Below are 6473 nucleotides of genomic sequence, written 5' to 3'. Positions count from 1 at the left end.
TATACTTGTTTGTTCTGACAGTAATGTCCCTCTTAGAGAAAAGTAACCTAAGAATGAAAAAGGGTGGAGAGGGAGAGTGTCTCTTCTCTTTGGGAGGGGTCTGTAAAGACAATAATTTTATAATAGCATTCCTATCCCATTCATTGATACAGATTTTTTTTTTTTTTCTTCTCACTAAGCTATACAAACTATACTGAAAACTAGGTCAACTTAAATGTTGTCAGAATTGCTTATTGCCAAGTGTGTATTGCTGCATACCTGTCACACTCAGCAGCTGGAATGAATTTTGAGAAGAGACTGGGGTAAAAGGTGACACTCAGCAGGATTACTGGCTGCGAAAGAATCACACTCTTCCAGTTTGTCTTCTGTGAAACAACAGAGATGTGCAAAGACTGTTCAATGCAGATAAATACAAATAGGTTTGGGTGTTGCTTTTAAACTGGTACTTTGTTAGTCTAATTTATTTACATACATTTGGTAAATACAGTTGTTATTCTCATGGTGGATTATTTCTGCTGCTGAAGAAGCTGACTTGATTGACGTATCTAGGCATGGAAATTCACCAGGAATTACCTGAAACCATTAAGAGGGTGGGCATCCTTTAAATGTAGTTAGTTTCAGTGTAGTAGTGGGATTGTTAGTGATAAATTACCACATTGCATACTTACCGCTAACCAAAAAGGAGTTTTTTAGAAACTTATTTTCTGCTGAAATAAGGCCACATGGAAAAAAGCCATGGTATCTTCTCATGGTGTATCTTTTTCTCCAGAAATTATTGATGATCACAGTTTTCTGTAGCAAATTTGGGATTTGTGCCAGAGAACAGCAGCCTCACATCCTAGCTGCACAGTCTGTAAGGCCTCAGGAACCAGCAGTACGTGGATTGCTGGGCCCATGTATTGCCTGAAAGCAGCTGGAGCAGGGCCCAAGCGTACTTTCCTCAGTGTTGAAAGTGCCCTCTGAGACATCATAAATGTTCCTCTGTGGGCAGGAAAGTGTTTTAGGGAGTAGTAGTTACAGTTCTGCAACTCTGCAGTTAAAGCATGCCCAAGGAGTAATTCTAATCTGTATCTGTATCCGTTCAGTCTTTGACTTTGTCACTGACAGTGCCATCAGGATGCTGGAAGGCAGCGGTGGCTTTGTGATGGAAATCAGTCCTGCCAAGTCTTGCTTAGTAAGAAGGTGACTTATTCATTTGGGATCAATTTTTAAGGCAGCTTGTAACATCTCCCTCACTTTGCATGAAGGATTTTGCTGAGTGTTTGAATGAGCTCGTTATAATGTCGCTCAAAATTAAAAAAAAAAAAAAGAAATTTTTCATTCACATTATTGCTCTGAGATCTGCATGTGAGTACCAAGAACTGGACAGAGATTGAACCTCAGTAAGTTTACTCTCCCAGGGTGAGCAAAAATTTCACCTTTAAAATGGTGTGGAAGAGTTGCTGATTTTTTTTTCTTAGGGTGAAGGCAAAAACACAGAGGAAAAGAGTGGTCCAAATAACCTTACTTTTTTACCAGGACATATGTCAGGTGACTCCTTAGTGGTTCTTCAGAAGGAGGAGTGGAAGAGAAGCAGCACAATGGAGTCTTTTACTGAAGCGTGAAGAGTAAGGCAAATATAGACACTAGTGCTTCTATTAGGGAGGGAGTAGGAATAGATGTGCTGCAAAGTATGTGGCTTGTCTGGGAGTACAGGAAGGGAGCCAGCAATGGGGTGGCCAAGCAGAGGGGATTTGCTGTGGTGCTGAAGGCCTGTTACCCTTAAGAGACTGTTTGTATACAGGTGCAGAACTGACATTGGAGAGGAGAACATATTAAATTGAAACAGAGGAATACTTTAGACTTAGCACCTGGAACACTGTTTTCCAGGCCCCTGATCTGAATGTTAACACTAACAAGGTTAAAGATTAGGATATCACGCAGCACTTCCCACTTAGAGCCTTCAAGATGATCTGCTCAATAATCTTCCGTGGTTCCTCCTTCCTACCCTTCTGTATAACAACTGTGGTCAATCCAAGTCAGACAACCAGAAACCATGTCCAACAAATGTATTAGTTTAAATATCGTGAGCTTTAAAGATTGGTATTATGTTCGGAGTTTTTCATTAGCTTTTGAAGTTTGTGTGCATACAGATTCTCAGCTACTCTGAGCAATGTATTCTCTCGTAATCTCACCAGTCTTGGAGCTGGAGATTTAATAAAACATACAGTATTATGAAATATATGATAAGATTTTAACAGTGGGCAGTATGGTAACGAGAGGAATCAGATCCTCAATCTAAAACTGCTATATACAGTAATTCATCCTTTTCTCTTGGTGATGCCTGATTCTAGGAAAGCCCTATGTGGTTGCCAGAAAAAAAAGTTGTTTACTAAGATCCAGAAAAGCTGTTAATTTGCACATTCTAGTTGTAAGCCACCTCCGCTTTATTCCTGAGGGAAAAAAAAACTAAAATGTAATCCCTGAACTTGTAAATAAATACCAAAATATGTTTTATTAAAGTAACAACTACATAAGTCTGTAATAAATGAGGAATACATACAGAGATGCATTTTATAAGCAATCTGTAGGCTCCATGTTATCCATGCAAAGTCTTTGATAACCCCACGCGGGCAGCAGATACAATAGAAACAAAATAAAGTCTGAAATCTGTAGTATTCCCAGCTGATTTCTAACACATTCCAAAATTCACATTCTGTAACATCCTAAATTTTTGATGTGCTCCCTTCATCCTTCAGAATGCATTTCAGGGATGTTTCAGATGAGTTCTTAATCTACCAGATGTGCATCATTTATGTTGCATGATTGCAGTGACTTGTATGTGGCACAGAGATTTTATCCTAGACAGTAAAGATGTGCTGGGGACTTTGCAGCCAGGAAGGAAAGGGAAGAGAACTGAAACAGCGGTGAGAGGAGCAGCTTGGTGCAAGGGAAGCAGCCTGGATCTGAGAAGGAATTGGCTGATGTCAGCCTGCCTTTGAGAGCTTGCTGAAGTGTGTTAAGACAGTTGGCAACTGAGTTGTAAAGGGGAAATATAATCTCCTTAGAGACAGTGAAATTGAACTGATGCTGGGTAAAGGGGAACCTCCTGTGATGCTGTATGGCTAATTTTCACAGAGAACAGTTAATTCTTTTAGATACTGCAAGGCTGATTTTACTGCTTTAGTAAATAGAGATTGCTGCTTGTGAAAATCTATTTAGTAAGTGTTATTTTGGAGGACGTCGGCATCTTATGTGGTATTGAGGCTTTGATAGCCACTTTTAACCTTACCTGTGGAACAATTGCAAGTTTTTCTTCATAAGCTTTAGCTGAATAAAAAACTACCAAATGTTAATAAGATGATCAGATATGAAAGGATATGGTATTAAGATAAATAGTTAATATGTGGAAAATTATTTAAGAGAGAAATATTCAGTCCTCTTCATTTTATCAGTGTGTGTGTAGTGCCCTGATCCTTGTATATAAGAATTGCCCACACCCACATAGTGCCCTGTGCATACAGTCTCTACCCAGTCTTTGTGCTGTAAATAATTTACATTTATTGTCAAACAGAATCAGAATTTTCCAATCTCAGAGGGAAATGAAATCTTGTCAGCCCATCATGTTGCCGTTATTACCGCATGCCTAGTAACCATTTCCACAAGTGTACACGTCTAGACATCCCAGCTCCTTGGCTGGGGTGCATTGATTGATTCCTGGAGCCAATTTGCTCAAGATGCAACTGTCTTACTCAAGCCTGATACACTGTTCGCTCTGAGTAAGAACAAAGAGAATCCTAGTACTTGTTTGTGCTTTGGGCTAATCTGGAAAGGGCAGAATATTTTATTTCATATTTTATATACCCCCTGCTAACTACTCTTGCCAGCAGGCAGAAAGGAGGCAATTTTCTGCAATGATTCACTGCTTAATTAATGCTCACCAGAGCTAAGCCCTGTAGAAAACCACAGATAAAGTTTTTGCTCTTGAAGAGTGGCTGAGGAACCGCTGCAACCCAGATGGCTGTGGATAAATAACCACAGGAGCTGAGCTGTTATTTCTAGGGAGGGTGGAATTGCCAGCATTTTGTCTTTCTGTGAGCTTGTGTTACTCATCCCATTCTTTTATCAGGCTGCATGCAGTAAATATGTAATTCTCATTTCCCTAATATGTGTCTGCTTGACGCACAAAGTGTGCATGTGGACGTCACAGGCAAATACAGTGTGGCAATCAGTCCGACCCACATCACTTCCATAATCTGCAAATCCCATTGATACAGGAGGGCTGGTTTGACATAAAAAGACAAGGGTTGAATTTGAATATATATATAGTTTGTGTGCAGTACATGTGCTGCCTCAGTAATGCAGATTTCCTCTCTTAAGAAGTACTCACTTCAAAGTGTTATGCAAACTGCTGCACTACAGAAGCAGCCATAGAAGTACACTGCAGTGTGTCCCAGCTATTCACACACCTGCTGGGCTGGGGAATCGGAAAAACAATGTGCTAGCAAGCATTGGGATTACACTGGTATGGTATTTTCTGTCAGTTTAAAATGATCAGGGGTAGGGTTGGTGTAAAGTCCAGAGGAAGCCTTTTGTGGACACAAAGCTGTAGCATTACGTTTTCGGTGTGCTCTCAGCCCAGAAGGAAAGCTGAACCTGTTTTCCTTGGATTATCTGAGGTGCTGCTGCTGGGCAAACCAGAAATTCCTTCCATTGGAGCACACTGAGCAAGCACTAATCAGGGCATGTCTTTATTAGCTCTGGGAAAGAGCTTTCCTATTCGTGTTAGCAAAGGCTGAAATGTATTACAGCGTAGGGTGGGGAAAAATCAGTCACTTGTAATGCAGAGTAGGATATTTTCTCTTTCTCGTGGTTTCTCCAATTCTGCTTTGTAAGCCACTGGCACATTTCTGTATTTTAGGTGATGCTTTTGTGTTTCCAGTTTATACATTTCTCATTTTGGTTTTGCTATCTATTGGCAGGTGAGAAGGGAATAGGCAGGAGAGATAACGAGAGAACTGCTGAGTGCAGCCAAGACTACAGCAGAGTGGTTTGAGGGAGCTGTTGTCTTCTGACACCTCTGTGGTGCTATGGCACTGCACCCAGCTATGAGCCAAGTGTAAAAATGCCAGGGTGCACATAAAGGGCCCAACTGGCAAGTCAGACTATGTTTTGCACTAATAACTGCTTTGTATTCATAGTTAACAGCATTAGTGTATGTGATAAAACAGTACACAGTGTCTTTGGTCACTGTGATCAGTGAAGAAGCCCCCACCTCTTAACGAACCCTGCAAGCTGGTTGTCTGCTCTAGAGAGCTTTGCTGTATCAAAACTTGATTAAATCTTTTCTAGGAATTGCAGGATGGTGATAGTGCTCTTAGACAGTAGCTGCTATTAAAATGTCAGCCTTGATGTCAGCACTGGGAATGGAGCTGCTTCTCCTGGTATTGAGATGGGCAAACGGACAGGTGCTGCTAGAAATGAACTATTGTAAATGAGGAACACGGATTTAATCCCTTCTGATATGGCTTATTATCCATATGTAGGATTAAAATCCTGTGTAGTATTACTGGAGGAGTTACACTGACCTCCAGGATTTCATGCTTTTGGATTTTACCACTTCTTATGTACTGTTATGTTTTTATTCCAGATTTTTGCAATATTGAGGCTAAGGTGAAAGATGTAAAGTCAAAGATAATATGGTAATTTTCCACTGTATGATAGTAGGGCTTTGACTTGTGAACTCTGTGCAAAATGTGCGATATTCACATCTTAATTAATTATTCAGTCAAAGATTTGGCAGGTCAGTCAGGGGGAACAATGTACGATCGGCTAGAATTGATCACACTTCATTTCCCATCAATTGGCAGAGCAAATGGTGGCTCAGATGATAAGTTAGGATCACTGCCAGTCATTTCTGGGCTTGTGCCTTCAGCTCGTTTGTTCTTTCTTTCTTTTATTCCAAATGAGAACCCCCAGATTGTTTGGGTGCCCTCTGATGTTGCTGAACAAAGCACTGCAAAGTCTTTCTAGCCTCTGAGGGCCGTGACGCTATTTCTGATTCCGTAATTGATGCTGCTGCATAGTCCTATAATCACCTAACCTTATTGAATTGTCCCCACGTGAAGATTTGATTTCAAAGTTAGTAATTGTTATCCATCATTTATTTTCACATAGATTACGAGTTCAGGACAGGATGTCACCCCAGAGCTCAATGAATGCTGTGCTCCTCACTTTCACTCTTTTTGCATGTGCTTGTGACACTTCCAGCTTTGGTGATTTACTAGCAATTAGTAGGCTTCCATGACAGATTTATTGTAGGCTTTCAAAGTGTGATGAATCACTGTATGTGACTGTGAAGAAGTGGTTCCCTGGGACTTTTATTTAATACAAAGGTAGAGAGTTAGATCCTATGAAGAGCTTTGATGTCTAAAGCAGGACTTAGCCCAACTAAAGCTCCTAAACCCAAATGTAAAATTGCAGTTTAGAAGAAT

Source organism: Meleagris gallopavo, chromosome 10, assembly GCF_000146605.3.
Source record: "Meleagris gallopavo isolate NT-WF06-2002-E0010 breed Aviagen turkey brand Nicholas breeding stock chromosome 10, Turkey_5.1, whole genome shotgun sequence".
NCBI classification, from domain to species: Eukaryota; Metazoa; Chordata; class Aves; order Galliformes; family Phasianidae; genus Meleagris; species Meleagris gallopavo.
This window is presented reverse-complemented; position numbering follows the sequence as displayed.